Genomic DNA, 25,928 nt, shown 5'->3' on the forward strand with positions numbered 1-25,928 from the left:
CCTTTCTGTTCTTGTATTGTTTACCTTAGCTAATAAAGGAAAGCATTCAATGTGTCTTTTCAACCACCTTTTTTAACATTCCCACGTAATCACTTATTGGAACTGCTAATGACAATGGAGCCTAGGCTGTGTTTGGCTGCAAGATGGGCATTGAGGCGAAAGGTAAACATTAGCCCCGTGGCCTCTTTGGTTGAATCTTGCTCTATAAATATCCGTTGATCTGCAACTTGCTCCAAGGCTGAGTGTAGTCTTTGAGTGCAGTGCCTATCGACCCACACATTTGCCTAACAATCCATCTCAGTCAGTAGCACTAAACTATGGTGTCAGAACTAGTACTTTACCTCCAAAATTCATTCCATTGACCTCCAAAATTAATTCCATTCCATCCAGAGAATGGGGGAGAATGTGTACCTAACATTGCCCTCATCCTGATAGCTATCTTTGTGTGTGGCTGCATTAAGCTGTGCACAGAAGCGAAGTATGTGTATTGCAGGTGTCACTACGTGCTAGGGTTATGCCTGTCAGAATCAGAATCAGGTTTATTATTACTGCCTTATATGATGGGAAATCTGCTGTTTTGTGGCAGCAGTACAGTGCAAAGGCATAAGATTACTATAAATTACAAAATAAATAAATAGTGCAAAAAAAAGAATAATGAGGTAGTGTTCATGGGTTCAGGGATCATTCAGAAATCTGATGATGGAGGGGAAGAAGCTGTTCCTGAATCATTGAATGTGGGTCTTCAGGCTCCTGTGCCCCCTCCCCGATGGTAGTAACGAGAAGAGGGCATGTCCCGGATGGTGAGAGTCCTTAATGATTGATGCTGCTTTCTTGAGGCACCGCCTCTTGAAGATATCCTTGAAGGTAGGAAGGGTTGTGCCGTGATGGAGCTGGCTGAGTCTACAACCCTCTGCAGCCTCTTGTGATCCTGTCCATTGGAAACTCCATACCAGGCTACGATGCAACCAGTCAGAATGCTCTCCACTGTACGTCTATAGAAATTTGCAAGAGTCTTTAGTACATACCATATCTCCTCAAACTCCTAATGAAGTAGAGCTGCTGATGTGTCTTCTTCATGATTGCATCAATGTGTTGGGTCCAGGATAGATCCTCTGAGATGTTGACACCCAGTAACTTGAAGCTGCTCACACTTTCCACCCTTTCCACCCTTTCCTCAATAAGGACTGATGTGTGTTCTCCTGATTTCCCCTTCCTGAAGTCCACAATCAATTCCTTGGTCTTGCTGATATGAGTGTGAGGTTATTGTTGCTACAATAGCCAACCAGCCAATCTATCTCACTCCTGTACACCTCCTCATTGCCATCTGAGATTTTAGCAACAACAGTGGTGTAATCTGTGAATTTATAGATGACGTTTGATCTGTGCTTATCCACACAGTCATGAGTGTAGAGAGAGTAGAGCAGTAGGCTAAGATGAATCCTTGACGTGTGCCTGTGTTGATTGTCAGCAAGCAGGAGATGTTATTACCAATCCATACTAACAGTGGTCTCCCGATGAGGAAGTCAAGGATCTAGATGCAGAGGGAGGCAGATTGGCCCAGGTTTAGAAGCTGTTGATTAGTACTGAGGGGATGATGGTGTTGAACGCTGAACTGTAATTGATAAATAGCAGCCTGACGTATGCTTTGCTGTTATTTAGGTGCTCCAAAGCCAAGTGGAGAGACAGTGAGATTGCGTCTGTTGTAGACATGTTGCGGCAGTTCATGAATTGCAGCAGGTCCAGGTCCTTGCTCAGGCAGGAGTTAATTCTAGCCATGACCAACCTCACAAAGCACTTCATCACAATAGATGTGAGTGCTAATGGGCAATAATTGTTGAGGCAGTTCACCCTGCTCTTCTTGGGCACTGATATGATTACTGCCCTTTTGAAGCAGGTGGGAACCACAGAGCACAGTCGTGAGAGGTTGAAGATGTCCTTGAACACTCCAGCCAGTTGGTTGGCACAGATTTTCAGTACCTGACCAGGTACATCATTGGGGCCTGATGCCTTGTCTTCGGTCTCTTGAAAGATGTTTTGACATTGGCCTCTGAGACAGAAATCACAGGATCACCAGGAGCTGCCGGAATTCGTACAGATGTGGTGTTATTCTCCCTTTCAAAGCGTGCATAAAAGGCGTTGAACTCATCAGGGAGTGAAGCATCACTGCCAGTTATGCTGTTAGGTTTCACCTTATTGGAAGTAATGGCATGCAAACCCTGCCACAGCTGCCATGCATCCGATTGTGTCTCTAATTTCACATGGAATTGCCTTTTTGCTCTCACAATGGCCTCCCTTAGGTTGTACCTGGACTTCTTGTAGGATTCTGGATCACTGGTCTTGAATGCCACAGAGCTAGCCCTCAGCAGACTGCGAATCTCCTGGTTCATCCAGGGCTTCTGGTTTGGGAAAACTCAGTATGTTCTCGAAGGCCCACACTCATCCACACAGGTCTTGAAATCAGTGACGGTCTTGGCATGCAGATCCAAAGATGAATCCCTGAATATGGTCCAGTCCACCGACTCACAGCAATCCTGTAAACATTCCTCTACTTCCCTTGACCATACCTTCATGGTCCTCACCACTGGTGCTGCGGTCCTCAGTCTCTGCCTATATGCCAGGAGTAGAAGTACAGCCAGGTGATCGGACTTGCCTGTCCCTGGTGTTGTGACGAATGGGCCTGGCTTCTTTGCAGCACAATGTCCCATTCAGTTGGACTTTACCACACTACCTGTCCTTCATACAAAAGATTCTTCAGGATAAACACCTTTGGCAACAAGTCCATGATGGATCCTGTGGGGTGGTTTCCTGAGCGGACTGTCAAAAATATCTGGTAGAATGTCACACTGCCGGAACTCGGCAACAAGCATCAGGACCTCTAGGCTTAGGCTGCAGTGCAAGGAGCCCTCCATGTTAGTTCCTTCCTGCATGGTTGGAGCCTCACTCCCAATGCTCACTGCCTTCAAGGCAGCTAAGGTAAGGCACTCTTTGTGGACTGTGTGCTTGCAAAGAAGGTCTGGAAAAGGATGCAAAAGTCCTTGTGACCAGCTACAGAACAGAGGACTCTCTGGTCTAAGGGTTGTTCCCAGGGACTTTACCGAGAAAAACATCAAGAGCTGCTGGAAGATCATCAACTCGGTGAAAGACATACTTTGGTCTGCCTGAAACTTGTTGGTCTTCTAGTACAGTGAGATGTCTGTAAGCGCATTGGTGACTGATGCATTCCAGGCTGCAGGAGTCTAGTTAAGGGATGCATTGAAGCCTGGTGCAGCCAATGAAAATGCCTTGTGGGGGAAGGACTGCAATCTAAAGTCCTGCCACCACAGGACTCTTGAAGGGCTGGGTCCTGTGTTCCAGCCCTGCAAACACGAAGGTATATTGTTCAAAGAGGCCACATGAGTGACATGCCACACACACAAAATGCCGGAGGAACTCAGCGGGTCAGGCAGCATCTATGGAGGGAAATGGACTGTCGATGTTTTGGGTTGAGACCCTTCATCAGGACAGGAAAGGAAGAGGGTCTGGCTTTTGCCCTCTTCCTTTCCAGTCCTGATGAAGGGTCTCGACTCGAAATGTCGACTGTCCATTTCCCTCCATAGATGCTGCCTGACCGGCTGAGTTCCTCCGGCATTTTGTGTGTGTTGCTCCAGATTCCAGTATCTGCAAAATCTCTTGTGTCTACGTGAGTGACATGGGTGCTTTGTACATAGAATGTATTAACATGATGACACTCTGAATATATTGACTTGACAACACAGAGACTGGATGACATATGAATGTAAAGAAAACCAGGTACAGTTCTGTATTTCTTGTGTATATTTTTGTGAATAAAATTTTATTTCTGAGAAAAAAAAGGCTGTCCCATTAAATCTGGTTTGGTAAATCAGCTGACACTGACAATCCCTCAAACTTCTTTTAAAGTCTCAGCCCGAGAGATTGGAATCCTTTCCATACTCTCCACCCAGGTGCTTCCTGCTTCTTGTTAAGCTCGTGTTCACTTCTAACAAATGCATCACCAGCCTCTCAAACTGACCATCTGTTCCATTTGTCACACTGGATGGGTGTGTGTGTGTGTGTGTGTGTGTGTGTGTGTGTGTGTGTGTGTGTGTGTGTGTGTGTGTGTGTGTGTGTGTGTGTGTGTGTGTGTGTGTGTGTGTTGGTCCTAATGGGCTAGATTTAGCTGGCTTGTCCTAAAAATCCACATGGTTGTCTAATGAACCACAGGGAAATGAACCATCCTCATTGTTCTGGCTTATGTACGACTCCAGAGCCACCAATGTGGTTGACTCCAAACTGCCTCCTTAGCTTAGGGGCAATTCAGGATGGGCAATAAATGCCAGCATTGCAAAATTGTACATTCTGTGACCAATTAAAGAGCAGCTGAGACAATGAAAGAAAAAATGAGACTCACTGAGGATCTGAGGGGGACCTTCTTCACCCAGAGAGTGGTAAGTATTTGGAATACATGGCTTGAGAAAGTGGTAGAAGCAGAGTTGCTGACTGCATTTAAGAAGTGTCTGGACAAGCACTTGAATCACCCAGGCATAGATGGCTTTGGGCCAAGTGCTGGAAAATGGATGCCCACTGGTCAGTGAGGACGTGGTAGGCCGCATGGACTGTTTCCATGCTGTATGATTCTGTGACTCCCGGCTTGTAATAATTCATGTTTAGTATCAGAAAGTTTAATTGGCAGTAATTATTAACTATTATGAGAGAAGGAATAAGATATTGTCCTCAAAGCTGGAGGGATCAAGGAATGTGGGGAGAAAGCTGAAACAGGGGTACTGAATTTTGATGATAAGCAAATATCATTGAAAGGCAGAGCAGTCTCGAAGGGCTGTAAAGCCTATTCCCACTATTTTCTACGCTTCTATTATGTTGTTAAAATTTACTCAGATTGGATTAAGACTAATAGTTTAAAGAACGGTCGCCTGGTATGACAAGATGGACTCTTGACCTCACAATCTACCTTGTTATGGCCTTGCACCTTGTTTACCTGCATTGCACTTTCTCTGTTACTGTAACACTTTATTCTGCATTCGGTTATTGTTTGCCCTTGTACTATCTGAATGCACTGTTGTAATGAACTGATCTGTATGGATGGCATGCAAAACAAACTTTTTCACTGTACCTCAGTACATGTGACAATAATAAAGCAATTTATCAATTTAAAAAACAGAGACTGCTGGAAATACTTAGTGGTGTCAGGAAGCATCACTGGAGAAAGACAATTAACATTTTGGATCAACGACCTTTCTTCAGAACTCATACAGAAACAGGCAAGGCAAGTTTTTGTGATGAGTTTAGATTGTATCTACTGAACATGTACAGCAATTCCCTGCCATCCAAAGCATTTTACTGCTGAGACAGCTCATGTGGTGTCAGCTGAGCAAATTACAGGAGAGAGAAGTTTCTTTTGGTTCCAAGAGCTAAACCAGTACCATGCTGTTGGTCTCCTCATTGAGTCATGTTATGTCACAGGCACTGTTGTCTGCTGAAGGTGACATTGGGTAGCAGATCTCAGTTATGCAGCTTGCTCTGGATAGCTCACTGGTTGGGGGACACAGAGCAGTGGAAGCCTACAAGACCAGAGCTCGGTGGTTAGATTTTAATGTTAGCAGATGGCTTTCTGTTAATTTAACTCATTACAAAATTAATTTTAAAAAGTTCCCAAATGCCACCTTAACCATCTGGGAACTTTTTAAATTGAGGTTGCTTTGGCAATGTTATAGTGTAGCAGATGTGAAGCCAACATGGTGTAAAACAACTGATGGAGCCATACCTCTTGACTAAATACTGGGAAAAAGTATCAGATGTTCATACCTGCACTGCATTTCACAAGTTGCATCGATGTTTAGCTAAAGCCTCTCTTCAAATGGAGGTTATATTCCAGCTGACCTACAATGCACTGATAAGATCCATTATAACTCATCCACCATTAACCACAAACTGAGAAAACCTGTTGTAACATTTCCATTCCTACTCACAGCACCCTGAATGAACTACATCTTAATTATTTCATATATTTTTCTTCTCAGTGCAGACATTAATCAGAAATTAATGGGAAAGGAAGCCATGTGGCAAAAGCATACTCAAGAAACTGTTGCTAAAGCACCTGAGAAATGATGACTCTAGTGTATATCAATGGCTTACTCCACAATGATAGGGGGCATTTCATTATCATGGTGACATTCAGTTCTACAGATTGTATGAAAGGACACCAATTTGCATTTTTTTTGGGCAATTGATTTTGCATGGCACGTGATATTGGGCTTGTTTTGCCACGTTTATACACATTTCCGAGTGAGATTGCTCCAGGTTGTTCTTGGTATGAGTCGCCCTAAGGCCATTGTCACTCGCCTGTCATACTTTGGGGCAGGTAATGATGTCATCACCTTGAACAGCACTCTAAAAGCAGAAATCGGACCATAAAATCCTAGATTTACAACTTGTGTTATCAGCACACAGTTCAAAAGCAGTATGTTGTGCTGAAACTAGTGAAACTTTTGTGATTTAAAGGGACATTGCTGGGGGCCTTGTTTAATAAAGCAATCACTGTTTCAACAGAGTTTTATTTTATTAAACATCCTAGCCATCCATGGCATGGAATGGAATTGTGGCCCAGGCTAATTCCTTGGCCCACCTGTCCCAGTCAGAGTGGATTATATCATTCACACTCTGCCTGACTGTGATAGCTCAGGTGGTTCACCGTTACTCCCCTCATATATTGCTCAGTATCAAATCTTGACGTAATGTTCCATTAAGCATCTTGGGACATTTTACCTCAGTAAAGGTAATATATTAATGAAATGTACTTATCGTTTGGTTGCGAGATTGCATCCTCTGTACTAAACATTATAGTTTATAATGTGCTTCATCACGACAAAGATGCACAGTTTTGTAAGACAGTGTTACATTCCTCACAAACAATAAAATACTTTGAAGTTCAGTGACTACTTAGGAAAGGTTCAGAGGGATATGTGCCAAATGCAGGCAAATGAGACTAGCTTCGATGGGAATCTTGGGCTGAAGGGCCTGTTTCCATGTTGTATGACTCTATGACTCTACTTTATGGGTAAACATGACAATCATTTTGTAGGATAAGAAGCATTTTGATTGAAGACCAGTTAATCTGCTTTTGGTGGTGTTTGTTGAATGCCACAAAGGGAACATACGACATCCTAATGTCACGGGACCTCAAAGTATCCAACTGAACCAGAAGAACTAGCTGGAGCAGTCTGCACAAAAGCATTTCAACGGTTGTCCTCCCCTTTTAGTTTGACAAGAATGCTGGCACCTAAAAGCGCATTTTTAAGTTTGTTTTTAAGACGTAAACAATGCAGGCTAATCACGTTTATTGCTTGTCAGTGACAATTGTTTTACAATTCCAATGATCTTCGGAGGTTATTGGAGAATTTATAAACACCCTTTGTATCTTTTGTAAAGAAGGTTGTCTAAGATTACAACAGGATCTAGATCACCTGTGAAAATGGGCAGAGGGATGGCAGATACAATTTAACTCAGACAAGTCCGATGTGATGCACGTTGGGAAGTTAAACAAGGGCAGGATACACACAGTGAATGACAGGGCCCTGGGGAGTGTAGGAGAACAGAGAGACTTAGGGGTACAAGTACATAGTTCCTTGATAGCCACGACACAGGTACACCAATGTGGTGAAGAATGCATATGCCACGCTTGTCTTCATTAGCTGGAGTATTGAGTGCAAGAGTTGCAATGTCATATTACAGTTGTACAGACACTGGTGAGACCACACCTGGAATCTGGTGTGCAATTCTGGTTGCCATACTATAGGAAGAGTGTGATTAAGCTAGAGAGTATGCAGAAAAGATTTACAAGGGTGTTACTGGGACTGGAAGGCTTGAGTTAAAAGGAGACACTGGATCGGCTGGAACTGTTTTCCCTGGAGCGAAGGAGGTTAAGGGGTGACGTTATAGAGGTTTATTAAATTATGAGGGGCATAGATGAGATGGATGGTCACAGTCTTTTTCCCAGAGTAGGGGAGTCTAAAACTAGAGGAGATAGGCTTATGGTGAGAGGGGAAAGATTTAAAGGGGATCTGAGGGGTAGGTTTTTCACACAGAGGGCAGTGGGTATGTGGAACGAAATGCAAGAGGAAGAGGTAGAGGTGGGTATAATTACAATTTTTGAAGGACATTTGGACAGGTTCACGGATAGGAAAGGTTTAGAAGGACATAGGCCAAATGCAAGCAAATGGGACTAGCTCAGGTAGGCACATCGGTTGGCAGGGATGAGTTGGGCTGAAGAGTCTGTTTCTGTGCTGTATTAACTCTATGATTCTACGACCCTAGGTATGTTGAATAAGGTGCAGGTGTAGGCCATTCAGGCCCTCAAGCCTGTTACGCTACTTAGTCAGACCATGAATGATCTGATTGTAAGCTTAACTCCATTTTATCATCTACCCATGATAATCTTTCACCAACTTGCTTACCAAGTGTCTGTCTATCTCTGCCTTAAAAATATTCAAAGACTCTGCTTCTACTGCCCTTTGAAGAAGTGAGTTTCCCCATATTGGCTTGTTTGTTGCTAAGTCTTCATACACCTCAGCTTGCCTAAAACTTCCCTATCTGAGTTACTAGCATTCTCCATTCACTCCTTACCTGAACAGGCAAAGCTTTGATTTTAAAATTCTTATGCCTGCTTTTCAATTTCTCCTTGACCGGATTCCTTCAGTCTCTGCAACCTCCTGTATTACTACCCTCCTCCCGCCCCCCCCCCCCCACCACTCCAATCCTTCGACTCTATCATCCAATTCTGGTCTCTTGCACATCCCTGATTTTAATTGCTCCTTTATTAATGTGCATACTTTTCAACTACTGGGTCCTTGGAATTCCCTTTGTAACCTTCTCTTCATCTCTCCCCTCCTCTTATTCATGCCTTAAATATATATCTTCAGATTGTAGCGACTCACCGTCCGGTCAGGCGAACCGGCTCGGCAGTGGGGTCCCGCAGCGTCGGAGCGACGAGGCCCAAGATGGCGGCGGGCCTCGTCTTTCCCGAGCGATGGGGAGAACCGGCGCGCGGGAAAGACTTGATGACGTAGTACTTACGTCATTGCCGGTTGCATTGGGCGGGAACAGTCTCCCTTAAAAGGCCCGCGCAAGGTGGGAAAATAAACCAGTTCTTGTTTGACAATCCTTCGATTAGCGTCTTGTTTTATTTCGCAGTAGCAACCTCTACAAGATTAAAGTTTCAGTCACCTGCCCCTACTCTGAGATTTTGTTTATCTACACTAACACAAAGCATCTTGGAGCATTTTACCATCATGAAGCAAGTTGCTGTGCCTACTGAAGAAGTACAGTTTCAAGATGTTATGGCTTGGCAGGATTCAGTGTCCAGTAAGCCTAACTTCTTGAGCAAAAAAACAAACTGCTGGAGGAACTCAGCAGGTTTGGGGATGGTCGATGTTTCTGGTTGAGACCTTGCAACAGTACTGAGAGCGTAGAGGGAAGATAGCCAGTGTATAGAAGTGAGAGGGAGGGGTGTGACAGAGGCTGGTAGGTGATAGGTGGAACTAGGTGAGTTGGGGGATGATGGGAGCCAGGTGGGAGGGAGGTGACAGAGGTTGTTATGACACAGAGGCTGGAGGGTGATCGATGGAAGCAGTAAGGGAAAAAAATGGGCAAATGGTGCCGGGGGAGGTGAGGGGAGGGGGAAGGTGGTAAGTGGAATCAGAATGGGGGGGGGGTGGTGGTTGATGGGCGGATGGAACCAGATAGGGGAGGATTAGGAGAAGGAGCAGAAACCAAATAGGTAGTAATGTGAGTTAGGGCAGATAGAACAAGGATGGGGGAGGATAATGAATCTAGATAACATGGGTGGGGGGAAGCACAGGGAATGGAAATGGTAAACAAGGGAGAGAGAACCTAGGTGGACCAGTTGGAATGGGAAAGGAACAGAAGGGATGAGGGCTACCTTAAACCTATGACTGCCAGCCCCTGTCTCATTCCTCCCTCTCACATCTTTACTTTCCCTTGACACTCAGTCCTGATGCAGAGTCTTGATCTGAAACATCAGCCATGCTGTTGCCTCCACAGATGCTGCATGGTCTGCTGAATTCCTCTTGCAGTTAGTTTTTTAGATCCAGAGTCTAGCATCTGTAGTCTCCTGTGTCTCAATCTTAACTCTTTCACCTTGTGGTAAGTGTCCCTTGAGGCAGGAAGAACTATTCTCTCCTGATCGACCTTGAAGAGAGATGTTTGTATGCTTATCTGGAGGAGTGTATCTTGTGTCTGGTGTGTAGCTCATACCTGAACTTCTGTTGCACTATCACTTTTGGTTCTCTTTTATGCTTACCTTTATCATTTAAGTCATGGATATCCCAAGAGGAGTTTCCATCCACGGAGAGATTTAAACATCAGGAGGAAGTTAACAACAAAAAGAGAAAGCAATTGGAGATAAGAAATAAGCTGCCAAAATTGATATTTATTCATTGGGATTTGGACATCACTGGCAAAGGCCAACAATCATTCCCCATCCAAGTTCAAGTTCAAGTTTATTGTTGTCAAAGGCATACATACAAAGTGTATAATGCCATGAAAATTAGCATTTTGCAGCAGCAGCACAGTACATTACAAGACGAGGACAAACATAAGTTAACAGTAAGTAAATCCTTAATTGGCTTTGAATGGAATGGCTTGCTGAGGCTTTTGAGGCAAAAGAGAGAGTAAATGCTGGAATCTGGAGCAAGAAAATAAACTGCTGAAAAATCTTTACAGGTCAAGCAGCATCTGTGGAGGCAAAAAGATGTTCAATCCTCTGAGTTCCTCTAGCAGGTTGTTTTGCTTTAGTCAATTGCATTGGTGGGTCTGAAGTTATATATAGGTCAGACCAGGCCAGGATGACAGGGTTCCTCCCCTGAAAGAGCAGCACTCTGGCATGTCTAGTTGAGCAACTGCCTCACAGCACCAGAGACCTGGGTTCAATCCAGACCTCAGCTGCTGCCTGCGTGGAGTTTGTGCATTCCCCTCGTGACTGCATGGGTTCCCTCCGGCTGTTCCCGTTTCATCCCACATCCCAAAGACATGCGAGTTGGTAGGTTAGTTGACCACTGTAAAGTGGCCCTAGTGTGTGGAGGTGAGTGGTAGAATCAGGGGTGGGGGAAGATGATAATGTGGGGAGAATAAAAAATGTGATTAATGTAGGATTAGTGTAAAATGGGTGGTTGATGTTCAGTGTGGAAAAAGTGGGATGAAGGACTTGTTTCTGTGCTGTACCTCTCTGTGATTACTGCTCTATAGTGAACTAAATGAGTTTTTAACAACAATCCAGGTGCAGCGTTCATCTTTGCAATTCAGCAAATACTCCAGAGTTCTGGAGTATTCGCTGAATTGCACAGCTGTCATGAGAGGATTTAGAGTCATAGAGTCATGGAGTAATACAGCATGGAAACAGGCCCTTCAGCCCAACCCATCCATGCTGACCAAGGTGCCGACCTAAGCTTTGATCTTTAGTTCACTGTTCTCGATTAGTAATGCAGTATTTTAATCACTGCTTCACCACTGAGCCCAAAAGTATGCACGGTAAAATTATCAAATGATTGAAGAAAGGTTTATTACAGTTCCAATTCTTTGTTATCATTGTTTCCTGAAATTGATAACGTCTTTTAATTAACCTTTTTAGGGTTCTGGAGATATGTGTGCACCGTTTCTCCACAGTTTGCTGCAAGTCATAAACTCAGCAGAAAACCTTATTTTAGAAGTTGTTCTTGAAATTAAGCTTGTGCAATGCTATGGTGCAGCTTCTTGGAACTTGCTGTCATGAAATGGGGGGCAGCTTGCCCAGATTTCTATTCAATGCACCACTCCAGTGAGGCTCCACACAGCAGACATTTACATCTCAGTACACTGCTGAACAATCAGTTTAGAATGTGGTCAGGGTGGAACTTAAACCTGCAGCATCCGGATCCAGCTAAAATATGGCATTAGCACTGAAAGGGAGCTCAGTTAAATAAAGACAGGACAACTGGAGCACTAGTAAAGTCTTTTAATGGTGCATGAAGCTTCTCATCAATGTGATGCAACTGTTAATTTGGAGTTGGCTCTTGCTCTTTGCAATCATTAAGTCATAAATTCCTCCAGTCAAGCAAAGATGCTGTGAAATTAGAGGCAATTATCTCCAGAACGGCAACAACATTTCAGAAATATATCCCAGAATATTAAGAATCATTTAATGAAAATAAATTTGTTCTCTGCCTGATAGAGCACATTACAGGAACATCTCCATTCATTGTCTGAACTGCTGCAACACTGTAAAAGGCATAATGTGTTGTCTAATTTCCTTTTGCTGGTGGCACTGGTCCTGATAATTAGAAGGAGGCAGAAACAGAGTGAAGCGCAAGGTCTGGAGGTTCATACCTGCCAGGAAACCCACAGGTCCTGTCAAAAGTCACCTTGTTAAAATAGGAAGCAGATGGATATCATACGATTATTATTGCAACTCGCTATTCTAATGCTCCCTTTGCTGCGCTGCCCTCCTTCTGTTATATTCTTCCTCCTTCTCTCTACCTGTAAACTTTAGCTCATCTAAATACCTACCATCTCTATGCTATCCAGTACCAGCTCCAACAATCAGCCACCTCTGTCCTTGCTGACATAATTGGTTCTTGGTCTCCAAAGTCTGTAATATACTTATTTGTATTAATGTTTAAAGTGCTCATGGCCTCACCTTTCTTTATCTTCATAGTCCTCTCTAACCAGTTCCCCCAACAACCTCAGCATTGTGGTTAAAGTGATTGGATTAGTATCCAAGGATGTGGACTATTGATCAGGAGATCTGAGTTTGAATCTGACCACAGTAACCAGGAAATTTAAATTAAGTGATGAATAAGTCAACCGTGAAACCATCAACCTGTTGTTAAAGCACATTCAGTTCACTGACGTCCTTCAGGAAAGGAAATCTGTCACCTTTATCCTGCCTGGTCTACATGTGACTCCAGACCCATCAATGTGGTCATGTCTTAAGTGCAATAAAAACAAAAAATTCCAGGGATACTCAGGAGGACAGGCAACATTGAGGGGATGGAGAAAAAATTAGTTAAATTTTCAGGTCAATAACCCTTCATCAGAAATGGAAAGTGATATTGTGTTTGAGAGAAGTAAAAGATGGGAGATAGTGGAGAAATCAAAGTTAATGTCTGCGGTAGGGGGAAGACCAACATTGTCTAGGTGACACAATTGCTTCAGGCATCATCTAGACTGAGGTATCTCTCTGGAAGACTGTAAATAGAGGAAGATGATTGGAGGACAATAGGAGAGAATAAAACAGCAGTGTTGGAACTAAGGTGCAGAACACAGCAGCTGTTGGACACTTTGGTGCGTTTTAAAATGTCCCAGCTACCCAAACCAAAGTGAAGTTGTCAAAACAAAGTTGAGTTTAATGTCATATGCACAAGAACATGTACGTACAGGTGGAATTTAAACCTTACTTACAGCAGCATCACAGACACATAGCTTCTGATATACACCATTCACAAGAAAAACATAAATTAAACATAAATTATACAAAATTATACAAGAAAGAACACAATTAAAACAAAAAAGTCCATTGTATAGCAAAGTGGACGTAATGTTGTTCAGTGAAGTAGTGATCAGGGTTGTGCAGGGTGGTTCAAGAACTGAATGGCTGAAGGGAAGTAGCTGTTCAGATGGACAATAAATGCTTGTCTTGCAGGCAATGTCCATGGCACAAATGCCCTTTCCCTTTGCTTTCACCCATCTATGCATCATCTAGAGCAAATGCCCCTCCCCCCATACTTTCATTTCTCCAGTTTTAGTAACTTTCTCCGTCACCAGGCTTTGGAAGTAATTGCTTCTATTATCTTCTTCAGTGGCTTTGCCTTTATTTTGCCTGATTGTGTGAAGCTTCTGTGAAACATCTTGGGACAAGACCTCTTATGTTGAGGAAAATGCTGAATGCCAAGTTGTTGAATACATTAGTATTGATCAGCTGTTATGATCACCAATTCCTAGCACAGATTAATTTGCTTTTGCCTATTAGTAGGTAAACACAACAGGGTTAGATAACACCCATTAATCCTCTTTCTTCTATTTGGGAATTTGAGACAGAATAGCTCTGTGTCGAGAAAAGCAACAAAAGACAGCTCAGGTAGTTAAATTCGAGTGATTCCTCGCTTCTTCTATTTTAGAGTCATCGAGTAAAATAGCATGGAAGCAGGCCCTTTGGCCCAACTCGCCCATACCGATCAAGATGTCTATCCGAGCTAGTCTCATTTGCCTGTGTTTGGTCCATATCCCTCGAAACCTTTTCTATCTATGTACACAAAGATGTGCTAATGCAGCCTTAAACCATCACCACGCTAATGTGAGGAAGGAGGATGTTTCAATCCCATTCTAGCCCCTCTGCAGAGCCAAACAGAGATTGGCCCTTTCAGATGATGATAAAGGTGATTTGAGGAAAGTCTTTGTCATGCAGTGAGTGGCTGTACTTTGGAATGTGCTTCCTGAAAGAGTGGTGGAAACAGATTCAAATCTAGCTTTGAAAAAAACAGTTGGATTAATAACTGGATCATGCAAAGATACAGGGGAAATGCCAGGCAATAGGATCAACTGGACTGCACTTCCCAGAACAGATCTGATGGGCCAAATTACCTCCTTCTGTGATACATTGTTTCTACGATTTCATGATTCTATGGTTTCATATGGCTTAATGCATTCCATCACTACAATAAAATGCAGCTCTCCTAATTCAAGCTGTGGAGGCAAATGAATAGAAACAAAGGCTGAGGATAAGGGGATGAATATGACTGACAGCTAAAGCATTCTAGCATTTGTGCAAAAAAAGGTTCAAAGACAAGGCATTATTGAAAACATATTTCTCCCTCTCCTGCTGTGGAGAGAGACAACAATGAACTGTGTACACTAAAAATACATCCTTCAGCTGAAATTCCTGGGGAAAAAGCTTCCCTGTTAGTGAGTTGTAAATTGACTGTTACTCAAGATCCACTGTAATCGTAGCCAACTTTAAATGACTACACTTGCACTATCTTCTACAGCGATCAGTACTGGAAGCTTTGGTAAATCTTGACTTTGTGCTGTAGTGTGAAAACAGGTGGTAGTGGTACAGCAGCCCCCTTCAGATCTCTCCCAATCTTTAGTATCCTTTAATTTGAGGTTACTGTTAGTAAAACAAAAACTGATAGAAATGCAAAAGAAAAAAGTTGGACACTACTTATCACTTTGTCACATTGTGAACAAACCAAAGATTTACCTCAACATATGGTTGGAAGAGAAAAATTTGGAGGCTCCTTTCAGCTTGAATTTGCTGAAAACTAAATGAAATGATTTTAAAATATTTTAAGCTTGAAGGAAACCTGAAAAAAAAGCAATTTAGAACATAAGGTATTGTTGACATTTGGATTAGCGCATGTTGGAAAGGCAGCTCTAATCTCCAGCCTCTCATAGTGACAGGGCAGTGCACCAGTTATTACTGCTGCCTCACAGCTCCATGGATCTCCTTGTGAAGGTTGCACATTCTCTCCATGACCACATGGGGTTCCTCCAGGTGCTCCAGTTTCCTCTGACATCCCAACTATGTGATGGTAGTTAATTGGTTATTGTGAATTACCACTTAGTGCAAGTCAATGGCAAAAAGAATCAAAGGGAATTGATGGGCATACATAAGCTGAAGTTGTTGCAAGGTACAGGGAAATAAGGAGAGGGGAAGTGGAATGAAAAGGATTGCTCTCAGAAGAGTCGGCATGGACTTCATGAGCTGAACGGCCTCCTTCTCTGTCATTATACGTATAAGATAATAATTGCCAAATTGCTTTGTCATGGTGAACAAGACTTTATTCAGTCATTTTGGAAGTATAATGAAGGCAAAGGATATTCTCCCACAGTGGAGATAACTTTGATTGAGTTTATGATGAAAGGAAGTAGAAAGTGCTGTGAACTGTCAATTTAAATTTACTTAAAACTCAGTTTTTTAAAAACTAACTTTGAATTTTGAAATGTATGGAAGTTTAGAAGTTAGAACCTTTTTTAACTTTATTTTTATTTATTCATTGCTAGGATCTGGGCATTATGCGATATCAATGGATATCAATTTTGGCAGAAGGAATGAGCAGAGATGATGTAGCCTAAACGGTATGGTTCTAAATGGTGTGCAGCAATTTGGCAATTGGTAATTGGTTTATTATTGTCACAGGTACTGAAATACAGTGAAATTGCATGCCATCCAGACAGATCATTCCAAACATAAGTACATCGAGGCAGTACGAAAGGGAAAGCAATACCAGAATGCAGAATAGAGTGTTACAGTTACAGAGCAAGTGCAGTGCAGGCAGACAAATAAAGTGCAAGGGCCATGACAAGGTAGCTGGGTGCTTAAGTGCATAATTTCTTGAAAGCGGCTGGGCATGTTGAGATGTGCTTCAAAAATGAAGGCTGAGAGGATGAACGTCAGGAGGTTTTGGGCCTCTATTAGAACAGGGTAAGCCACAACTGGGGCCTTGTGTCCAGTTCTGTCACCTCATTCAGTTACACATTATTCAGCAAGGTATCATATTTTCTCCAGTTATTACATTGAGAATAGTGAATTTCATGTCAAATCATTGATTCTGCAAAGCCTACTATGGAGGTGTATCACTGGCAACAAGTGAATTCCCACAATAAACTGTGTATGTTTGAATGTCAGAAGTTGCTGTCAGTTCCACAGTGCAATGACAATGAGTGCTGACAGTATCACTGTCATTACAACCACAAATCCTGGGCCAATATATTATCTGAGCAAAGAAACCTGTGGATTACCACCTACTGCCTCACTCAGCTCCTGTACTCAGCAATTTGTACACTTACATGTTGAATGCTGCTTGCAGAAAGAACTGAAGTCAATAAGAAGCAAGCATTGATGCTCATACCAGAAATGGCTTGGAAATATACAGTAGGTACCAACCCAGCCACTGAATTCAAAAGGAGGCAATGTAAGTGAAATAAGATGCCACATTTCGCATCATTGTATTCTTCCACTGGATATATCATTTGGCCTTTTCCAATCTTATAAATGCCACTGCCTGTCATACATTACTGGCTTGACCCTATACTAAGGATTTACAATAAAAAGAACTAGCCACATTTACAACTCTGATCCAAAAACTCTTTTCTCTTACACAATCCCCCCATTGTTTCATCTTTAATATTGTTCCTGAGATAACCTTTATGGCAGGGATCTGGTATATACATTATTCAACAAGGAGTTTTGATATTTATTGCTACTCTGTGACGAAGAATTAACACAAAGCACAATATAAATATAAATTCAAGGTTACAGCATGGCAAAAATGAGTCCCATTCTTTTGCTTTTGTCAGTAATAAATTAAGCCCTTTTTGTGTGGTACAATGAAGCATTTGACCTGCGACCCACGTAAGCTTGTGCATGGCATGCCGTGACTTGGTAGCTTATTTGACGTACTTCGCCTTCAAGTATATAGAATGAAAAGCTCTATTAAAAGTACAAAGCCACAGAAAAGCTGCGTATGTTTGAAGTTTTTATATTTTGTTTTTTTGTTCCATTTGGGGACGCTTTTCCGTTTTTAAACAGTGTTTGGTAAAGTTGGGTATTTTCAGTGATAATCAAAAAACTCTCAAGAGATGCACTGATGGTGCCTTCAAAGCACAACTAAATTAAAGTCAGTAATAATAGCAATTTCAGACTGATTCAGATAATATCTTAATTACTTCTTCAAAAAAAATCATGGAATTGTCAGCACCATTTGTTTTTCTCCCCATTTTTCCTGCTTTTATTGTTGATGCCACTGACCAGTGTATCCTATAAAGCAATGGAATTGGACACTGAGCACTTAAAAGCCACATGCAGCATTCTTAATGCAAAATGAATAAAAGTATAAATTCTGCATGGTAGACATTTATTTCTGGGTAGAGCTTTAGTGGAGAAAATATTTGGACTGCCACCTGCAATTGCTATCTGCACTATTCTTGCATCTCCCAGTTGTTTTTGTGGCACTGCAGGTCCAATTATCTTGGAGGACGCACTGTCATGGTCATCCTGCAAAATGGAGAAGTCCACATCCAGCAACTTTTTTTAACTTCAAGAATATACTTTTAGAAGTATATACAGGAGAAACAACTCTGTCGGTACATGTCTTCCTTTACATTCAGTGTGCCTTCAAATCAGTACATTCATTGTGTCATTAAAAATAATACAAACCCTTACAAAACACCAATACCTCTCACGTTTCCTCTTTACTACAAGCGATGGATATCAAGACCTCTTCCCACTGATTGCCCTGGTATTGGTAATTGGTTTATTAGTGTCACATGTACTGAGATACAACGAAAAGCTTTTTTTTTAGTGCCATCCAGACAGATCAAGCCATACATAATTACAGTGAGGTAGTAAAAAGAAAACAGAATGCAGAATGTAGTTTTGCAATTACAGAGAAAGTGCAGTGCAGGTAGACAAATGAAGTGCAAGGGCCACGACAAGGCAAATTGGGAGATCAAGAGTTGAAGTGTTCCTCTTATAGCGTATGAGAGGTCTGTTCAAGAGTATGATAACAGTGGAATAGAAGCTGTCCTTGAATCTGGTGGTTCGTGCTCTCAGGCTTTTCTATCTTCTGCCCGATGGGAGAGAGGAAAATGAAAATGACTAGGGTGGGAGGGGTCCTTGATCATGTCAACTGCTTTCTGGAGGCAGCAGATAGTGCAGACCGAGTCAATGGGGGGAAGGTTGATTTATGTGATGGACTGGGCTGTGCTCACAACTCTCTGAAATTTCTGGTGGCGTTGGACAGAGCAGTTGCCATACCAAGCTGTGATGCATCTGGATAGAATGCTTTCCATGGTGCATCTATAAAAATTGGTAAGTCGTCAGGAATATTCCAAATTTCCTTAGCCTTCTGAGGAAGTAGCTGCTTTGCTGATGCTTTTAATAAGAGCACCTCTCTAATGCCCAGCTACCTTTTGATAGAAAGGAACTCCTAATAGTGATATCAAAATATTATGAATGCTGGAAATCTGAAACAAATACTGGAAATACTCAGCAGGTCAGTCAGCACCTTGAAACCTAATGTAAGATGTAGCTCCAAATGCCAAACAACATTAGCTTCAATGGCCTATTAACATTCTAGCACAGCAACAAGTGGAATAATGAGACTACAATATTCAGTTTGTTTTTGTAATTAAAGCAGAATAAAGCAACCATTTCTCATTATTCCCGCTGTCTTTGTGTTACAGTATTTTTATAGTGAACGGCAGATTCCAAAATAATGCAGTGCTGGAATTTAGATACATTATACTGGAGGACAGCGAGAGGATAATCTTGCTCTCAAGAATCCTGGCTCTGCAATGAAACCTAAACATGAAGCAGCAAGTTAACAAACATTTACATTATCATATACAGTAGTTATTTTAACTTGGGTTTAACGTTTAAATTTTGCATGCTTTCCAACTCTGTGGAGGAAAAGCAGAGAAATAAACTATAACAGCCACCTGGGAAAAAGTCATTCTAGCGGTGTGCGTCTCTGTTCTCATGACAACCGTCTTGTGAATTGTACGCTCAATACTAATGAGCTTGTCTTTACAGCTTGCACTGAAAAAATGGTTACTCAATATGGTTTCTCACCTTCCACGTGGATTTTGTTTCATGAATGAACCTTGCTGTTTTCCAGGTTTATAGAAAATTCACCTTTTCCAACAGAATGCCTCATGAAATTGAACATTCCTAGTGAAATGACTTGTTCCAAATGCAAGCAATGGAAATGCTGACTGCAAATAAATTCTGCCAATCTAATTCCTTTTTCACAAACTTGGCTTTACTTCCATGACAATATGAAATGTGAACTGAAATATATTAAAAAAATATTGTTATTGTATGATGGAGTAACGTGCACCCTAGTACGTAACCCATGACGATATGCCAAAGCAATTAAAACAGGTCTTTTGTTCAAAGTTTCCTGGGCACCACCATGGTTGACTCTTGGAACTGGCAAGCTCATGCTTTACATTCTTTAACAAGCAGAGAATATTAAAGAAACTTGAATATGAGCAATGCAATAAGTAGATCTTTATTGCTAATTGCAATGAGTCATTTCATAGGAGATAAATGTCAATATGTCCCATTCTACTTAATTACAGCATATTTTTTTGAAGTTCATGAGGCAAAAAAAACTACAAATATTTTCTGGTTGTATTGACTATATTAAAATGTGATCATTGTAAATTTCAAGATGACATTTTTCAAGTTAACCCTTTGTAACTCGATTGCTCCGAGGACAATAGAACTCTCTCTTTCAGAATGCCTACTGCTGGACACATAGGAATTGCTGAATGTTTGGTTTAATTCGGGGTTATGAACCACTAGCTAGCCTTATTGGAAATATTTTGAGGCTCTGGGGGTCACAGTGAATTGCAATCAAATGCCAGGTTTAGTGGAGCCAAACACAAGGCCTCATTAACACACAAGTACGACAGAACTCAATAGTTTTATGCTTTCCACCAAAGTTTTCATTATCCAGCAGGCATTCTATGGAGACGTACTGGCTGGGAACCGAAGATAGCTATGAGTTAAATGTAAATATTACTAAGGGAGTTGGAATAGTATGACTGCAGTAAAGATCTACTTCCCATTCACTTTGGCAGCATGCCACCAAGTTTGATGGTGTGTTTCAGAACAAACATATGGTGTGATTCAGGGAAACAAATAATTTATAGTTGGGCTAGATATGATAATAGGTTAGTAGGCTGGGTTTAATTTTGAATACCACCGATTGAGCAAGAATTTGGTGGATGGAATGGCCACCCATTGTTTTACGTGTGGACACGTTGTGCACAGACGAACAAATATGGAAGGAACTTACAGAAACTGGAAAGAGATTGCAAGTGGATATTGACAAGCTGAATGATCGGGCAGATGGAAGGCAATGTGGAAATATGCAAAGTCTTCACTAGACGAGATAGAAATGCTGAGCTGACTTTAAATGGTGAAAGATTGGGAGATGTTAATGTTGAAAGGGACCTGGCTGCCTTGTACACAAGTCACTGAAATAACACATCATAGAGTCGTAGAGCTATACAACATGGACAAGTTGGGCTGAAGGTCCTGTTTCCATGCTGTTTCACTATTATTCTGACTCTATGACTCTATGGATGCAGTGGCAACTAAGAAGGAAAAATGTTATGTTGTCACTATGGCAAGAATATTTGAGTGCAGAAGTAAAGATGTTGTAGTACAGTTGTATAGGGCTTTGTTGAGAGCACACCTGGAGCATTGTGTACAATAGTGGTCTCCTTACTTAAGAGAAGGATATATTTACTAAAGAGGGAATTATATAAAATTTCAACAGGCTGATTCCTGCGATAGTGGATCCAACATAAAAGGAGAGATTGAATAGGTCATGTCCTATTTTCTCGAATTTAGAAGAATGAGAGGTGACCTTATTAAAACATATAAAATTCTTTCAGGGCTTGACAGGGTAGATGTGGAGAGGATGCTCGTCCTATTTAAGAAGTCTAGAAATAAAGGCCACAGCCTCAAAATAAGTGGCAAACCATTTTGGACTGAATTGAGGAGAATCTTCTTTGCTCAATTGGCACATCTCAGAACATTTGGAATTCTCTATCCCTGGGGGTTGTGGATGCACAGTCATTGGTTGTGATCAAACCAAACAAAGACAGATATCTGAATGGTAAAGGTATCTAATGATGTGGGGATAATGCAGGAAAATGGCGTCATCCATGCAGGACAGGTTTGAGTGGCTGAAAGGCCTAGTCCTTATCCTATTTATCTGTTCTTATATTCTTATGTTCTGATGGAAAAAAATACATAGGCTAGTGATAAGAACATAAGAACATAACAAAAAGGAGCAGGAGTAGGAGGCCCCCCTCAAGCTTGGACCTCCATTTGAAATGATCATGGTCCCAAACCTCATCTCCTCTTCTTTGCCTGCTCCCCATAGCCCTCAATTCCCTGATATTGCAAAAATCTATCTAATTCCTTTCAATGCTCCTAATGATGCAGCCACCACAACCCTCCAGGGTATTTGCCACCCTCTGCAAGAGGTTTATATGAACCTCAGTTTTAAATGAATACCTCCTAATCTAGTATCAAAGTCCCTTCCTCAAGATCCTCCCACTAGTGGGAATATCTCTACATCCACCTTGTCATGCCTCCTCAAGGATCTTAAATGTTTCAATAAGATCATCTGCCATTCTTCTAAACTCCAAAGAATAGAGATCCAATTGTTTAGGCTGTTCAGGATAAGACAACTCTCTCATTCCAGGCACAACTCTCTCTTTTGGACTGCATCCAATGCCAGTATATCCTTTTTAAAATAAGGGTCCAAAAATTATGCTCAGCTCCACGGGTCTGTGGTCTCACCAGTACCAAGTAGAATTGTAATAATATTATCCTATTTCTGAAATCCAGCTCTCTTGTAATAAAGGCCATTATGCCATTTGCCTTCGTCACCATTTGCTGTACCTACCTGCTAACCTTTTGCACCTAGATTCCTCTGTATTTCACTCATTTGCAATCTTTCTCAATTTATATAATAATCTGCCTTTTGATTCCTCTTACCGAAGTTCGTGACCTCACTCTTCCCCACATTACACTCCATTTGCCACATTTTCACCCACTCACTCAACTCTATATCCTGTTGCAAAGTCCAAATATCTCCGTTGCAACATGCCCTGTCACCAAAAAAGTTGACCTTCAACTATCGAAAATAGACCAGGATAATGAAAGTACAAGGGGCATATAGAGGAGGAATTTTTGTTGAGGAGAGTCATTTTGGCCAGTGTATTTTGGTCCAATAAGGAGGGATGCATTACTTGAATTGGTTCTGGGGAATGATGTGAGACAGATGGAGCAAGTATCATAGGGGGCATATTTAATAAACAGCGATCATTGTATCAAAAGGTTTAAAATAGCTGTGGGAAAGGATGTAGACAGGTCTAAGGTAAAAATTGTCAGTTTGAGAAAGGTGTGGTATGAGAGCAGATCTGGCCTGGATAAAATGGATTCAAAGATTTGCAGGCAGAACTATAAGTAAGACCCCTGGTAACTCATTCCAGGCACCTACCATACTCTGCATAAAAATACTTACCCCTCAGATCGCCTTCCGCCCCTCTAACCTTAAAATCATGTCCTCTGGTTTTTGAAATTTCTACCCTGGGGAAAAGATTCTGACTGTCTACCCTATCTATGCCTCTCATAATTTTAAAAACCTCTATCAGCTCTCCCTTTGGACTCTGATGCTTTAAGTTTGTCCAACCTTAGAAAGTCTTGGAAAGATTAATTTTGTACTTTCTTGGTGTGGGGGGGGGGGGTGCACTCTAGATTTCTGAGGGAGGTAGGGGTGGAAATTGGGGTTAGATAGGAATAGTATTAGTTTAGCTCATGGAGCAGATTCGATGGGTCGAGTGGCCTACTTCTTCTCCTGTGTCTTGTGATCTTGTGCTCTTACAGAAGTTTTAGCCATTATCTTCCAGATACCTGTATATATTGGGCTGCTGCCTAATCACTGGAGAATTGCAAATATACACATGTTCAAACAAGGGTGTAAGGGTAAAGACAGCAATTACGTCATTCAGTTTAACCTTGGTGTTGGTGAAACTTACAGAAATGATAGACTAGGATTAAACCAGCAGTCAATCATGCATTGATTGGGGATAGCTAGCATTGATTTTTTAAAGACAAAACATAACTAACCTGTTAAAAATTTGTGATGATGCAACAGAGATGGCTAATGAGGAAAATTGATTTTGATGTAGTGTATATGAACTTTTGAAAGGCATTTGATAAAGTGCCACATGATAAGCTCAGCATCAAGACTGAAAGCCATGGAACTAAAAAAAGCACGGTAACATGGATGGAAGATTGCTTAAGTCAAAGAGAGTAATAATGAACAGTTGCTTATTGGACAACAGGGAGGTACATAGTGAGACTCCGCAGAGGTTGATACTAGGACCACTGCTTTTCTTAACATACATCAGTGACTTGTCACAGGTATAGTTTCCAAAGCTGGAATCCATAAGGTCTATTAGTTATCACACATGGACCTTAAGGCAGTGTTACCTTTTGGAAGGGAAAAAAACAAGGAGAGGCAATATAAACTGGAGGGCATAATTCTAAAAGGACAGCTGCACTGGAGAACTGTTGTGCTGCCTGAACCACCATCTTAAAACAAGCCCCATATGTTGCTGTCTTATTTGGACAGAGAGGCTTTCGTACATTCAGTTGAAAATTAGGGGAGTCACCACCAATGTCAAAAAAGTAAATGAATACCTCGTTATTATTACATTACTTTTGTGGGAGTTTGCTGTTTCTAACTGGCTGCCACATTTCCTACATTACAGCAAGAACTGTACTTCATGCACTGTACCGAGGTCTTTTGACAAGTTCAGAGTATTTTCTTTCTATCGCCGCAACCCTGCAATTTTTTTCACTTCAAATTATCAATGTCTCTCTTCAAAATGATTACTGAATCTGCTTCCAACATTCTTCCAGGCAGCCCATTGCTGCTTATAATAATTTGTTACATTTTTTCCTGCTTATGTTACTTCTGATATTAAGCCAATTACTTTAAATCTGAGTATTCTAATTACTGCCTCACTGGCAATTGAAAATATTTTCCAGGAATTTCCTCCAGGTCATTGTTCTTCTCTCTGCTAGGTTTACATTTACCTGGAACAGGTCTTCATTTGGTAGATTGGTCGTTGAACCTAATCTGACTATCAAGGTCCTGGACACTGGAGAGCACTCTGATCATAAACTGTATAGAAATATTTGGACAACTGGTGAAATTACAACCTCAGGTTGAATCAACTGTCAAAGCTATCAAACAGCTTGAAGACACAAGAGGCTGCAGATGCTGGAATCTGGAGCAAGAAACAACCTGCTGGAGGAACTCAGTGGGTCGAGCAGCATCTGTGGGAGGAAAAGATTGTTGATGGTTCGGGTCAAAACCCTGCATCGGGACTGAGAGTGGAGAGGCGAGATGGCCAGTATAAAGAGGAGAAGGGGAGTGGTGAGAAAGGAGTCCGAGGTGATGGGTGGACTGAGGAGGAGTGTAAGGCGACAGGCAGGTTGGGAAGGGAAGAAGGGGTAGAGTTGGGAGACAGTAGCAGGTGAATGAAAGATGGAGACAAAGAGAGAAGAAAGAGGATAAAGGAGAATAAAAAACAGATGGAGCGAGGTGGGGGGAGGGGAGTGTGAAGATGGTAGACGGCTGCTGGACAGAGATACGCAGGAACACAAACACCACCAGAGCTGGATTCTGACAAGTAAAGGTGGTGAGAATGAGAACCATTAGGGGAGAGGTGAATGACAAGTGGAAGCAGAACCAGAATGGGGGGGTGGGAACCTGTGAGTGAAATGTGTGTGTGGGTGTGTGTGTGTGTGTGTGTGTGGGTGTGTGTGTGGGTGTGTGAGTGTGTGTGTGTGTGGAGTGGGTGGATGGAACCAGTAAACCCAGGAAGGGGAGGGGGGAAAATGATGAGTGAAGAGGGGCTGGGGGTATGAGGGAGAGGGGACAAAAATGGGAGGACTGGAGGAGGTTCAGAAGAGGGGAGGGTGAATAGCTTGGATGTTTGTGAATGCCTCTAATTAAAACATTACACGAATTAAAATGAAAAGAACAGCTCTTGAGAACAATTAAATCCATTTAAATTAACTCACTAAATTAGGAAATAGTATCAACCCAAAATTTTACCTTTCCCATTTGCAGCTGTTCTTCACCATGCAAATGAATGGAGTCACGGTATCTACTCTGGGTCTAATACGACCACTTTCCCAGCATAATTACTGGGAAACTGCAAGAGGTTTATTCCTCACCACTGAGCTCCAACAGGAATCCTACGTTGGAGTAGTTGCTGGTGAAAACCTCTCATGATATTTGGGTTTTCTGTTTTTT

This window comes from Pristis pectinata, chromosome 5, assembly GCF_009764475.1.
Source record: "Pristis pectinata isolate sPriPec2 chromosome 5, sPriPec2.1.pri, whole genome shotgun sequence".
Taxonomy (NCBI): Eukaryota; Metazoa; Chordata; class Chondrichthyes; order Rhinopristiformes; family Pristidae; genus Pristis; species Pristis pectinata.